Source organism: Anabrus simplex, chromosome 2 (genome assembly GCF_040414725.1).
Source record: "Anabrus simplex isolate iqAnaSimp1 chromosome 2, ASM4041472v1, whole genome shotgun sequence".
In the NCBI taxonomy this organism is placed as follows: Eukaryota; Metazoa; Arthropoda; class Insecta; order Orthoptera; family Tettigoniidae; genus Anabrus; species Anabrus simplex.
The window spans coordinates 1,086,808,313-1,086,824,112 of record NC_090266.1 but is presented as its reverse complement, the minus strand read 5'-3'; the positions used below and the strand labels follow the sequence as shown (position 1 = coordinate 1,086,824,112).

The window sequence follows — 15,800 nt, the reverse complement described above, 5'->3', positions numbered from 1 at the left end:
TCACTGTGGTAGGATTTATAAAGACATTATTTCAGCGTTTTGTTTTACAATTCGTTTTGAGCGAAGTCCTACATTCAAATTCTCTACTGCGTCTGGATGAACTTAGCTGTTGCTTGAAGAGGCTCGTTGAACGAGGCCTGCTCTCTCATAAGGGAACTGTTTGGGTTGGACCAGACCGATTGTAATGAGGCATCATGTGCTTTATGTTAACAGTCATTCTCCCGTTAAATAAGTCCTAGTATTTACATTCTTTAAAATAGTAATTATTTTTTCTGCTATTTTAAATGGGAGTGAATGGAAGGCATCAATTGCAATGAGGCTTGATAGTACACTGAGTGGCCAAAATTCATGGGAAGACTCTGCATGTGATGTCAATAACGAGTTGCTCCTACGCGAGCCCTCAAATCGGCAGGAATACGGCGAGGCATCGACTCTACAAGGTGTTGAAATCGTTCTGAAGGGATCTGGACCCACGCATCTTGCACTGCTACCCAAAAACATTTTAGGTAATAAAAGAACCTCCACAGTAGCCGCCACTGTTTCGTGGTCCATTGTCGATGTTCGCGGGGTTCATGGAGCGTACACCAGCATCGACAACATCCCATAAATGCTCGACTGGATTAAGATCGGGGGATCTGGAGGGCCAATCCATGGTCGTAACTTCACTGGAGTGCTCCTCCAACGACCTGCGTGCCACCACAGAGCGGTGACATGGCGCATTGTCCTGTTGAAACATGGCATCTCCATCAGGGTACTCTAGGGCCAGAAAGGGATGCAGATGGTCTGAAAGAATGTCCACATAACGTGCACCTGTCAGCGCTACCTGCAGCCGGACAATGGGGCCTAATTGCGACCATGAGAACGCCGTCTAGGCCAGAATTGAGCCACCTCTCGCCTGGACACAACCTTGTTGATACGTAGGATCCATAGCTTCATGGGGCATAGGCCACACTCTCAACCGCCCATCAGCTCGATACAACTGGAACCGGGATACGCCGGATCATACCCTCTCCGCCAGAGTTCCGTGGTACATTGCCGATGTTCGCGGGCCCAAGCACGTCGTTTAGCTCTGTGTCGAGGTGTCAGTAAAGGGGCACGTGTTGATCGTCGGTTGGTGAAGCCTATGCGGTGCAGTTGCCTCCTTACAGTCCTGCTAGAAATGGGTTCCTGACTCCCAACATTCAACTGGGCGGTGATCTGACTCACAGTAGACCGTCGAGCGCCCAGTATAGTTCTACGGAGGTGACGTGATGTCCGTTCGTTAAACACCTGTGGTCTTCCCGTGTGGCGGTTTACGCGGATGGTAACATTGTCTATGCGATATTGAAGATCCACTTTCGATACTGTTGACCTCGAAAACCCGAATTTGGCGTGTAATCTGACCCATGCGCCGAACGCCGATGATCATCCCACGTTCAAAGTCGGTTAACTCGCGACGTGTTGCCATCTTCACGACTCTGGTGTCTGTGACAGACTGCTCAGCTACGCCGCAGCTAGCTGCAACGCTCAGGAGTCATACACGGCACATTTTCTAATGGGACACCCCTTTCCGTGATGTTTGGCCACTCAGTGCACAATCAAATAAGACAGCAGACCATCACTGCACGCCTTCCGTTGTTACACAGGATGTCCACACATTGAAATAATGAATGATTCTGTACAGGAATCCGGCAGTTTCCTCGTATGTTCTGTTAAAAGATTGTCTTAATTACATGCACCTTGATGTATAGATGACCGAGTAAGTTGACCACGGAGTTTGTGTCACGTATTTATGAGATTGTATTCGAGAGATGGTGGGTTCGAACCCCACTCTCGACAGACCTGAAAATGGTTTTCCGTGTTTTCCCATGTTCACACCAGGGTAATGCTGGGGCTGAAACTTAATTAAGACCAAGGTCGCTTCCTTCCCAAACCTAGTCCTTTCCTATTCCGTCGTCACCATGAGACCTGTCTGTGTCGATACGATGTGAAAAAATAGCATAATAATATATATATGACAAGATTTCGTGCGCATAATATTTCGGCTTCCATTATAAACGAAACATAGACTAAGTATTAAAACTTACATTAGCATCTTACTGAGGTGAGTTGCCTGCTTTTGGTTTAGATAGCGATCAGTGCATAGACTAGATCTGCATTCGCTGTTCTTGTGCAAGTTAATAGTCTACCGCTACTTAAAATAATTTTGCGAACTCCTACAAAGCATCTTCCTACCCAGAAGCAGACTAAATGATTTTCGCACTACCCAAAGGTAAACCACCCATCTTTATCTTGAGGACAAAGTTTTCCATTAACAGGTATGTGAACTAGTTATCAATATCAATGTCAACAACATTGTGCTTTTCCGACTTCGACGTAGGATGGGTTTAGCACGGTAGATTAATCGTTGATCTTCAGTCCCAAACGTATGTTTTTCTATTTACATAGGGTATATTTTTTATATTCCTGGAACGTTTAATTATTTTATGAAGGTGTTCTGAGAAAAATTCCTGGAATAGCGTAAGCAGCAAAACAAACCGTACTGAAATTAACAACATGCTTTTAACATAAGATACGTCTTTATAACAGGAACGGTGACGATAGCAACACGCATCTAACTGCATCCGTAAAGTATGTGTTCAAAATGTGCAGCGTAACGTCTCACGCATTGTTCAGTACGGCCCTGTAGATTATAGAACCTGTTAGCAAACGCAGGTTACCACAACGATACAAAAAATGACTGTATCTTCACTCGGAATTCGGGAGCATTCCTGGGTGGATCGTCTGACCGGAAAACGTATTCTTTCAGCATGCCACCGGGGCGAGTAGCTCCGGGTGGTATTTGAAGGTGCTCACATACGTCAGCCTCGTGTCGGTAGATTTGCTGACACGTAAAGGAACTCCTGCGGGATAGAATTCCGGCACTTCGGCGTCTCCAAAAACCGAAAAAGTAGTTAGTGGGGCTTATAAGCAATAACATTATTATTTAGTATGCCCCATATTTAGGCATCTAATGGCGTGAGATCCGGGGAATGGGAAGGGTACGGAAATTAGACGGTCTGCAAAGTATTGTTGCAAAAGGGCATCGGGCTGTAGAGCATGCTTTGTCATTTCAGTGCTGGTTTGTTTTGCCGTATACTTTATGTTGTGCTATTTGGATGCTAAAAGACGGGTTGAAAGGTACTTCGTCCCGACATTGAGCAGTTATAGAAGTTTGAGTGTAATGCTATTCAATAAACTCATTGACCTGGGCTGTTGTACCCTCCATAACTCACACACTAGGCACGTACGAGCGACGTGATGACGTCTATGTGGGTTTTTCAAGTGACAACACTAATAGCCTACACTTGCACTAGTCATACGTTGCTCACATGTAGATCCTTCCAAGTTAGTGAGTTAATTCAAGTTACAATTAAGGTTTTTACATAGATGCTAGGGGCTTTACGTCGCACCGACACAGATAGGTCTTATGGCGACGTGGGATAGGAAAGGCCAAGGAGTTGGAAGGAAGCGGCCGTGGCCTTAATTAAGGTACAGCCCCAGCATTTGCCTGGTGTGAAAATGGGAAACCACGGAAAACCATTTTCAGGGCTGCCGATAGTGGGATTCGAACCTACTATCTCCCGGATGCAAGCTCACAGCCGCGCGCCTCTACATGCACGGCCAACTCGCCCGGTTTTTCATGGATGAATAATTTATTATCACCCCAATTATTTTTAGTACAGGATTTTAACAATTCAATCTGTAATTTAACCTTTCAAATGATTATTTTGTAGATCAATAATCAACTAGCTTTAATCCTTAAATATCAAGTCTTATTACTATTCTGTAGGCTCCACTTATTTTACAACAGAAAGGGGCGCCAAGCACCCGAAACCCGGATGCTTAAGGGGAGTTAGAAAGCCCTATCTCACACACGTTAAAACTGTCAGACTTATGCCTCTGTGCTTTTCAAATCTCCTCAGCTGTCATTTTGGAACATTTAGATTTGTTTTTGAAATATGTTGCAAGTTCACTGAACCACAATGGAGAACCTTTCTGATTTGAATACCTGTGTGCTAGAGGTAAATAGCACTATGGCCATTTTCTAAGAAATTGAGATGTTGACATTTTTACTGTATTTTTATGCTCTTATTTGGAATACGAATGAATAATAAGCGAGTTAGACAGGTTTCAAACAAAAGATACCAACTCCAGTGTACTTCCAAAACAAATGAAAGACATGATCAAAATTTGAGAGATGAGTGGTAAAATTGAAAAAATATACTATTAAGTAAAATAAGTCTAAAAGCTTTTCATTAAAAAACGGACAAGTGAAACAAACTCTAAAAAACATTATTTTACCTTTCCTGAATAATTTCATATTTGTGACATAGTGCCCTTTACTTCTGAGGCATATATATGATGTATGATTTCATTATAATTGAAACGATTTTGTATATGAACAATTATTACGTAAGATTGTCTAATTCAAGCAGTGAAAATATCTTTGCTACGGTCTTGGTTCTGGGGTTCCTTTAGTTGTTTCAAAGTCTTGATGAAAATGTGTGTATTCTCCATTTAGTTTGAGAGATATTTAGAACATATTCAAAATATCAGATGATGAAAATATCCTTAAAAGTAACGCATTGTGTACAGTGCTTGAAGTATAATTGAAAAAGTGACAGGAAGGTATAATGCCTTTCCTAGTCGACACATAATATTCACTTGAACACTCTCTCTCGATGAATTGTTATATTGAACTGTAGCATTAACGTAAAAATATCATAACGTATGTCATGTGGTGTACCTTTAAACACATTTCAAGATATACTTCAGGTCATGGGCGTGAGATATGTCTGCAGGCGCTGAGCAACGTTGATAATCTGTATGACGACGACCTTCCTTTAATCATTCCTTCACGTAATAATTGGCATCAAAACCAAAGCATTCATCAGTGTGAAATAAATTTCAATATATAATTTGAAACAGACAAATTATATTTGAAGTTCTGCGGTGGTATTGTCTCTATCAAAAAGTAACGGGATGTTTTGAATGTAGCCTCTTTTAAGAAGTAACGGGATGATGTCCTGCCCCCCCCCCCCCTAAGCATCAAGTAAGTATACTCATGCAGTGAAGTACTGAATTAATGGAATAATTCGTCACTACCGTATGATTCTGATACTTTCTGACTCACAATGTGCCCTTCAGAAGCTACAGCATTCGCGTTCTGACCTGCCACCTCATCAGTATGTATTATACACTTTGAACTTACAACGCCCAGAATGCAGCTCAGGAAGTACATCTCCTATGGATTAAAGGCCGCCCTGGTATAACGATGAAAGAGATTGTAGAGCAGCTAGCGAAAGAAAGCACAACATAGGAACACCGCCTCTACAGACAGTTATCATATTCTGATTTCCTGCCAACAATCGGGCAACATGCCTACAGGGAATGGTGTGAGTGTTGGAATACGTCACAGCTTGCAAGAGGAAAGCACTATGCTAGAATTCAGCCCACCATCCCAACGCAAGTCTGGTTCAAGAATTTAAAATTAACACAAAGACACCGGGCGAGTTGGCCGTGTGCGTAGAGGCGCGCGGCTGTGAGCTTGCATCCGGGAGATAGTAGGTTCGAATCCCACTATCGGCAGCCCTGAAGATGGTTTTCCGTGGTTTCCCATTTTCACACCAGGCAAATGCTGGGGCTGTACCTTAATTAAGGCCACGGCCGCTTCCTTCCAACTCCTAGCCCTTTCCTATCCCATCGTCGCCATAAGACCTATCTGTGTCGGTGCGACGTAAAGCCCCTAGCAAAAAAAAAACACAAAGACACATTTCATCTGTGATAAGAATGCGTCTGGGTCATGGATGCTATTCGAGTCACCTCCACAGGATCAAGGTATTGGACACCCCTCCACTGCCCAGAATACTCTGGAGAAATAGCCGACTTGAACCACATCCTACTGTCCTGTAAGAAGTACTCTCAACAGCAGAACCTTCTGTACTCTCCTCTACCCCTTCTCTACCCCAACGCCAACTGCAATTGTCATCCTCTTATCAAACCTAACTCCACAATTATGCACTGTAATTACACAATATTTATCAGACTGAAGTATTAAGTTATATGTTATGATACATTTTCAACCACGAAGACCTATAAATGGCTCTCTCACTGTGTAAATACTGGCCGCATGATCTTCCGAGGCCGAGCGCCATTAGTGCAAAAAACATTTCAAACCAAGCTTCTCACTCTTTCTTACAAGTTGCTTTATGTCGCACCGACACAGATAGGTCTCATGGCGACGATGGGACAAGAAAAGGCTAGAAGTGGGAAGGAAGCGGCTGTGGCCTTAATTAAGGTAAAGTCCCAGCATTTGCCTCGTGTGAAAATGGGAAACCGCGGAAAAGCATCTTCAGGGCTGTCAACAGTTGGGTTCGAACCCACTATCTCCCAAATACTGGATACTGGTGGCAGTTAAGCGACTGCAGCTATCGAGCTCGTCTCCTCATTTTTGGGCATCTAACTATGGCAAGGTTACCAACTGCAATAATTAAGCTGTTTCTGCGAATTCGTGGAAACCAACGTCTTCTCTGTCACTTGATTTTGGAAATGTGAGGTTACAAGGGTAGCATGTGAAAAATGGAGTAATGTCAACTTTCAGTAAGCTTGCTTTTGGAACGAGATTTTTAATAAAAATAAATGATACACCAATTTAATCAGAAAATTGTTCTGCATATTTATTAGTTGAATGAAATTTTTTTAGAAAGTCTTAATTTTCTCTTTTTGATATTCCAACTCTCCATAACACATTAACATTTAGCTCAGGCTCAGTTAGAATTTGACCTTAGACCTAACTCTTAATATACAGTATTAACACCAATCTCCATCATTTCCATCTATGAAGAACATATTATATATACTCCAGACCCCAGTATACATAAAACATGTTTTTCACCAATGTTGTTCTTTCCTTTGCTGATAAAAAATAAACGTTTATGAATACGATGCCATGCAGTTCAGTGAACAGGATCACTGGTATTATAGTTCCCTTCTTTATGGCCATCGCGTCTCAGCAGGAGCAAGTTTCATGGCCATGAGCAGACAGCGTAGGCGTCATAGTAGTTAGTCCCTTACACAAGTTCGGCATTTCAGGTGAAATATAGTCCTGTCAGTTACAAGCACTATTGAAAATAAAGGAATGGGCAGTGCCGGCAGATATGGAGCATAGCATCACGTGCTGCCCCTTCCTGGAAATGATATTAAAATATATTTTGAATAAAATGTTCTTCTACCAACCGCTTTTCGTACAGCATTCTTTAATAATATTTATTAAGTTTCAGATATTTTATTCATTGAAGAGCATTACGATGTTGAAGATACTATTATTATCACCAATGCTATGGATTTTACATCCCACTAATTACTTTCACGGTTTTTGAAGACTCTGGGGCGCCAGAATTTTGTTCCGCACGAGTTCTCTTACGTGCCGGTATATCTACCGACACGAGGCCGACGTATTTCAGCACCTTCAAATAACTCTGGACTAAGTCAGGATCGAACCCACTAAAATTGGATCAGAAAGCCAACACTCTACCATCTGTGCCACTCATCCCGGTTTAGGATGTTCACAGTCACTGCAAGGCATTAACAGACTGTCGTTACTGTGTGTATTGACTTATAAAGTATATTTTCTTACCATAAAAATGTATTAATTCCTTTCCACTTCTCCAGCGATCATTGTTAGCCTACTTCCCTAATTTCTACGAAATTAGGCTTATGTATGCAGTTTGTATTCTATGTGTATTTTAACAAGTTTTAAACAAACTCTTTTCCTATGAAGAGTGTATTTAGCAGTACAATACAGTACCTATAGCGCCATGAGTACAGCCAATTCCTGAGTACTCTAAGCCTGATCAGAATTTTATATTTTTCACTAGGAACCAGATCGACTCTTTCTTGAGCAGCTCCGAATTTAGTGGTTGAAAAGTCAGCACGTTTTCAAATTAAAATTTTAGAATGGCTTCATTTTACCAGTTAATCGCACTATACACCATAAAGGTTATCGTATTTAACTGCAAATAATTCTTAAAATCGACATATTTTAACTACATTTAATTCATATGCAGAGAGCATAGAGTGGTTTCCCTCCATCTATGACTCCATTTTTACAACGCTCGTCCATTGTCTTTCGATGGCCTTACTGTATTAATGAAAAACCAACATTTCATATGAGTCACAATCAAGTTCTTTTTTCAAAATTGCCGGTCCGAGTAGCTCAGACGGCTGAGTGCAGGATTTCTGAGCCGAGCTTGTCTGGTTCGATCCCTTTCAGTTCGGTGGTAATGAGTTTAAAGGAGGTGACTATGATAACTGTTCTGCAGAGAATTGTCTGAAGAACGTAGTTCCACACAAGAAAACGTTCTGGACATCTGATATTGAGAATTCTAGAGGAATCGTCATCTTGTGAGAATATCAGTGAGTAACCGATCTTCTTTATCCGTGAACTGTAGCACGTTATTAAATGTTTTCTGCAACAGTTCATTGCTCTTTGTTACGATATGGTTTGGGTATTCATCGCCCTCTCCAAACGCCACGCATGACAAACCATCACAAGGATTGTTAGGCTACAATGGGGACATCGAACGGCATGTCCGGGAAGAAGAATGACTGAAGTTCCCTTCTTGGCATACCACAGCAATGTGTGCCATTATGGCACGACAGCACTACGAGAGCCTGTTATGCCAGTGACTTTCTGAAGCCATTAGGGTTTCCGTTCTTCTGGAATAAACTCCAGGCATTACTTCAGCATGACCGCACGTATCCACTTAGATTGCGAGAATTTTAACTTATTGAACATTTCTGAGAGTTCATCGAACAATTGATGCAGTAAAATGACCGTTTGCGAACAAATGTTGTTGAATATTGGACGCGGCCGAATGGTGTGTGGATATCTGTTCCACAGGAAAATAATAAAACGTTACTAGATTCATTGCTCAGATATGAGTTTGGGAGGTTGTGAAAGTGAGGGTGGATACAAAACCTAATGATTGATAGTGTACATCTCGTACGTTGACAGTGAAATGTTAAATTATTCCTTCAGTCGTAATGAATAATCCTCCGGCTACCATTACTGCCTGATGGTGTTCGGATATTTTTGAAGATCACTGTGTGTCCTCGTGCTCTGCGTGTTTGAACATTCGCTTCCTGTCTGGTTGGTTTTGGTTCGATTCCCGGCACTGCATTCATTTAAAACTGGTTTGACGATCTATAACGGGACACATTCAGTCTTGTGAACACAAGTGGGTTAAAATCTCTGCCCTCTTTGATGTGGCTTTACGTAGTTTCCCACATCACGCCGGATGAACGCTCGGATAGATACAACCACCGCATAGTTGATCACAATATTTCCTTGTTCAATGAGTACTGGGACTGCTGACCGCGATGTTCCAAGCCACTTACGTAAAACCATATCAAGAACGACGAAAACAACAGAACATCTTTCGTTCACATCTAATTATACGTATAGTTAATTTTTAAAGTAATGTTTTTTTAAAGTCATGTGAGGGTACCTTTCCCAGGTTTTCATTACCTAGGTTCTAACTATCAACCATTATATGCCCTATTTATATTCATAATCATCCGGTTTTCATTCCTCTTACAGAGCGAGTTGGCCGTGCGGTTAGGGCCGCGCAGCTGTGAGCTTGCATTCGGATTATAGTAGGTTCGAACCCCACTGTCGGCAGCCCTGAAGATAGTTTTTCGTGTTTCCCACTTTTACACCAGGCAAATGCCGGGGCTTTACCTTAATTGAGGCCACGGTCGATTCTTTCCAACTCCTAGACCATTCCTATCCCATCGCCGCCGTAAGACTTGTCTGTGTCTGTGCGACGTAAAGCAATAGTAAAAAAAAAAGAAAAAAAGAAAGTTATCTCAGAATCGCCTCCAAATATGTTTTACCCCGTTTATCGCGAGCGTATATCTAGTAAGACCCCACCTAGAGTATGGTTCCAGTGTATGGGACCCTCACCAGGATTACTTGATTCGAGAACTGGAAAAAATGCAAAGAAACGCATTCGATTTGTTCTGGATGATTTCAGACAAAAGAGTAGCGTTACGAAAATGTTGCGAAGTTTGTGCTGGGAAGACTTGGGAGAAAGGCGATGAGCTGCTCGACTAAGTGGTTTGTTCCGACCTATCAGTGGAGAGATGGCGTGGAATGCATTAGTAGACGAATACGTCTGAGTGGTGATTTTAAAAGTAAGACAGGTCACAATATGAAGATAAAGTTGGAATTCAAGAGGACAAATTGGGGCAAATATTCGTTTATAGGAAGGGGAATAAGGGATTGGAATAATTTACCAAGGGATATGTTCAATAAATTTCCAAACTCTTTGCAATTATTTAAGAAAAGACTAGGTAAACAACAGATAGGAAATCTGCCACCTGGGCAATTGCCCTAAATGACGATCACTGGTGATTGATTGATTGATTGATTGATTGATTGATTGATTGATTGATTGATTGATTGATTGATTGATTGATTGATTGATTGATTGATTGATTGATTGATTGATTGATTGATTGATTGATTGATTGATTGATTGATTGATTGATTGATACTGTTTCTCCCACCCACAAACAGCCTTAATATAAATAATTTGAACCACTGTCTTCTCTGATAGAGACTTAAGCCGTCTGACATCCATGATCTGTCACAGGATCAAAGTTTTTCGCCAGTGTTCTGTCATATTGAGAGTGAAACATATCTTTTATCACTCCGGTTGCTTCGGGATCAAAGGCCTTTTAAGGCCACACTTCACAGCTCATGGCTTTTTTTTGTTATGACACAACACTTAAGTTAGACGTGTGTTATATATGAATATAACTTGGGCAACTGAAAACCTGTATAATGACATTGACCTCCATTCAATATTGAGTCATGAAAGTGGAACCACGCCAACTGCCAAGTCAAGCACGCTATTATTTTAGGTTTACGTGCGTTAGCAGCTATGCTTAGAGCAAATAAAGCTGTCTTCCTAATGTACAACCTTTTACTCAACCTGCATTGGTAAACAAGATATGAAGGTCTCATCCGGCACCTGCTATTCAGCTAGAAATGTCGCGGCTCGAATATCAATCTTACGGTGAGCAATTCACCAAAGATTCTATAGGACTCTTAAGAGTTCTCTCTGTCCGAATGCTAAGCTTATGTTGTTGAAGAGAATGCGTCTGGTTGTCTAATACGCGTCTAGTTTAATGTGATCCTTTCTTGCAAACAGATGCTGGGGAGGTGCGAGCAAGGTCGCTGTCAGTTTTATGTGACTTTTAATATTGTGATTGTCATCCACGAGGTCCACATTTTTACATGGAATCCGAACCAGAAGAACGTGAATTTTCATTTCTAAAATGTCTCGTCCATTGGGCTAGATTCGAATCCTGGGTGCATTACTAAGAATCGAGAGACGATTTCATTCAGGTATCATGCATCATTTAGCATCGTCTAGTTAAATGTCTCTAGGTCGAACACTACATGTTTGTCTTAACACACATTTCTTCATACACACGCACAAGACACTATACTACCAACTACCACAGAATCGCGTAAATAGTGAATACATCCCTCCACATTTCTCATGGAGTTGGCATCAGGAAGGGCATTCGGCCGTAAAGCAGGGCCACGTCCTCACGTGTGACGTAGTTCGCACCTGCGACCCCACCGAGGTGTGAGAAAAGCTGTGGAAGAAGATAGATTACATATCTCTGGCATTTTTTTCTAGCCTTCCTTCATTTATGATCATCGTATACCTTCGTCATGGGTTAGGGTTTACCATAGCTATATTCTGCTTGTTTTGTTAGGATTTCATTCCTCGTTCTACCACGAATAAGATTAATTCAGTCTCAAGTAACACAATTGAAATTAAAAATGAAGTAACATATTTAATTGATTTCCTGGAATATATATGGAATGTTCTAGGTAGAGCAGCATTCAGGATAGTAGTCGAAGACCGCCGAGACTCAAAATCGAGCAGCATTCATTTCTTCAAACATTAATAATCATCACAAGAACTCCATTTACTACTCATGAGTCTTTATTTAATCATTATACATCTAGCAGGGTATCACTTATTTTCCAAAATCATATTTTATTTTAATTGACGGTTAGAAATTGATCAGGTATAGGTATTTATGAGACACACTGTACAACAGCTAAAGTGGACAGACAGCCTACACTTTGCACTATGTTTACCGATTGAAATTTGAACCCAGATTCCAGCGGTACTCCAACATTTCATCGCAACAAATGTGGAATATGTACTAGTTCACGTATAAGATTCGTTATCAATTGTCGGTTCATTCTAAGATATTGATAGTCACACAGAAAATCCGAGGAAAATATACCGAAGGTAAAGATAAATTAGGCCGTGCGGTTAGGGTCACGCAGCTGTGAGCCTGCATTCGGATTATAGTAGGTTCGAACCCCACTGTCGGCAGCCCTGAAGATAGTTTTCCGTGGTTTCCCATTTTCACACCAGGCAAATGCTGGGACTGTACCTTAATTAAGGCCACGGCTGCTTCCTTTCCACTCCTAGCCCTTTCCTGTCCCATCGTCGCCATAAGACCTATCTGTGTCGGTGCGACGTAAAGCAACTAGCAAAAAAAAGAAACAAAAAAAACAAAACGTGAATACGTCTATTTTGAAATTGTATGTAGACCTTTCTGTATTCATGGTACTGAGAAAGGAGCTCGCAGCTGGTCTTAAAGGGAAAAGGTAGATTACACTGTAAAAACATGGCCAGGTCTGTTATATTCTATACTGTACCTAGATACATGATTATTCGCATTAATTTTTGCACGATTTCGCAATAAGCAAACCATTTTTCGCGTCATTTCTCGAAATAGCACTTCCCTCATTGCTTGCATATAGCTTTAATAACTTTTTCAAAATACAGTAGTCCTAAAAGTTTCATTCGTTTTTGCGAGTTATTTTTGCGATTCATTATTCCTTTATTATAGTCATAATCAAGATCACATAACAAATTATCCCGTCACCCTGCACGGCCATACTATTAAGGGATTCAGTAGAATAGTAAAACTAAGGGGTATTTCTGTCGAATAAGGAAATCCTTATTCTTTCTTCCTTATCTCTTCACACACACAATATTGGAATGCAATTCCTAGCTCGTTATTTTCCATAAATTTCGCTGCAGTTTCGCGCCTATCGCAAAATAAGTAAATTTTGCTTTAAAGTGGCCTTATCGCTTTAATTCGCAAAAATAAAATTATTACTTCCTTAACCATAATCATATGATTCATTAAGATACCTCAGCTTGTATTCGGGAGATAGTGGATACGAACCCCAACGTCGGCAGCCCTGAAGATGGTTTTCTGTGGTTTCCCATTTTCACACCAGCAAATTTCGGGGCTGTACTTTAACTAAGGCCACGGTCTGTTCCTTACCACACCCAGCCCTTTCCTATCCCATCGTCGCCGTAAGACAAATCTTTTACGGGGCGACGTAAAGCAACGAGCAAAGAAAAAATAAAAATATCTCAAAAGCGCTTCAAAATATGTTTTACCCCGTTTATCGTTAATGCGAAATGTCATACCTCAAACTATACTATATCATTCTTACCTTGCCAGCTTGTTGTCGTACTTGCCTCTGTTAAGTACAAGTTCCGTAGCTTTAATATCTACTGACAGTATTCGATCTCGAATTGTGTAAGTACTCTTTAAGTCAGTCACGCAATGCATTCAGTTATTTTCAAGTAATGAATCCCCGTAAAGAATTATTATTATAAGAGTGGTTTCTCCTTGGTCAAATGCTAGCAGCAGTCTTTATCCATGGATTGCACGTCTTTGTCTCCTTATAATTTCATGTATATTACAACGACTACAACCGTAATTATGTCGACAGCTACTGGATTCGTGTCCTGAACTGGTGTGCAATAGAGTGTGGAAAACTTCGACCCATACTTTCTCTGGCATTAATAAAGCCTTAAAGCACTACATTGCAATTTGGCATGGAGCAGTTGATTGTGCAGATACCGGATATGAGATGGTTTTGTTCAACACAACAGCTCTAGCGTCAGATCTGACGTCATAATAACCATTCCGATCTCAGATTGCATTGATAAGTCCGTAGCCTTCGTGTAAGGAAGGACAATAAAACTTCCACTAACGGAACTTCTGGTAACTAAAAACTAGTTTAACGCTTAACTACTGACGTTTCTGTTGTGTTAATATTGACGTGCGTCCCAGCGATCACGCTCAACTAGCAGATAATGAAACAAGGATACAGTACTTCAAAATTTAGAAGAAAATGTGTTGTTTTTCATTTCCCTACATCTTGAACAATACATAAGATGAAAATTAATTTTCTTGAGTCAGTTATTTTTAAAGCCTCTGAAGTCAAGAACTGTTAACGTGTGGGAAATCTAAGACGTGTATATTATTTATTTATTTATTTATTTATTTATTTATTTATTTATTTATTTATTTATTTATTTATTTATTTATTTATTTATTTATTTATTTATTTATTTATTTATTGCTCCTTCTGAAACTTACATCTTGATTGATGAAGTCATATAGGCTTGTATAAAACGTTTTTCCTTTGTTTTTGTTACAATTTGCTTTATTTCGCACTGACACTGATATGTCTTCGGGCGACGTTGGGACAAGAAAGGGCTAGGAGTGGGAAGGATTCGACCGTGGCCTTGATTAAGCTAGAGCTCCAGCATTTTTCTGGTGTAAAGATGGGAAACCACGGTAAACCATATTCAGGGCTGCTAAGAGGGGGTTCACCCCAATATCTCTGGAATGCAATCTGACAGCTACGCGACCTAAAACGCGCACCCAGTCGCTCGATATAAAATGTTTTTTTTTTTTTTTTTGGCTATATTGGTTTACAAGTTCATACATAACGGGATTTCAAAAGCTATTAAGAATGCTTGATCATTATATTTTAATAAACAATAAATTCAGGTTCCATGTATAAATTGATCCATGCTTATCACGATAATACTGTATGTTAAATTATATTGCTCATCTGCACAGAAAATGATTAACATTTCAGTTGATGGTAAATTGTGCTTAGAAACTTCAGGAAATGTAGTTGTATGAAACTACGTAGAAAATGTTCCCGAAATCAACGCACTTTTCAGTTCATCTCTCTGATTTCGATATCCCAGCCAAGCACACTCTTTTCCAGAATATTCGATTTTCTCTTCATGGGTAGGTATCCATCTCTTTTATTTCAAATTCACATCCATTTTATACACAAAAAGCGGTGTTTCTACACAGAATGATGAGTTTAAACATTAATTTTCCCTTATAACATGAAAAATAGAAAGTGGGTGATTTATGGAATTTAAAAAATAACCGATTCGTTAGGGATCAGACTGTGCATTTATAAGGTGATGGAGATAAAAGAATTTCGTATTTACAGACTGTGGAACTCAAAGCTTTTCTCAGAAGTAAATACATTAAACATCAAATTACTTTTTATAATAGTTAGTTATAGTTATAATAGTTATAATAGTTATAATAGTTATAATAGTTAACGTAATGTACCAACTAAATAATACAACGAGAATATCATAAAAGGAACAATGAGCAAACCTGCGATGGATCAACTTGGCTTCTCCTGAAGTCACATATTCCTTCTTATCAATACACTTTACGAACACGTTCCTTGAGCTCTCCGATCATACAGCTATTCCTAGCAAAGGTAACTTGTTTCTCTTCTTTCCTCTTCTCTTCTCTTCCCTTCTCTTCTCTTCTCTTCTCTTCTCTTCTCTTCTCTTCTCTTGACGGGAAGCATGCTATATTTTCCTGAT

At 40.2% G+C, this 15,800-nt stretch overlaps 1 protein-coding gene across 3 annotated transcripts in view; it reads left to right on the top strand.

The window, feature by feature from the left end:
• The window catches only part of LOC136864711 (uncharacterized), an 847,400-nt gene that overhangs the window by 377,493 nt on the left and 454,107 nt on the right, over nucleotides 1–15,800 (top strand). The window lies entirely within an intron of this gene.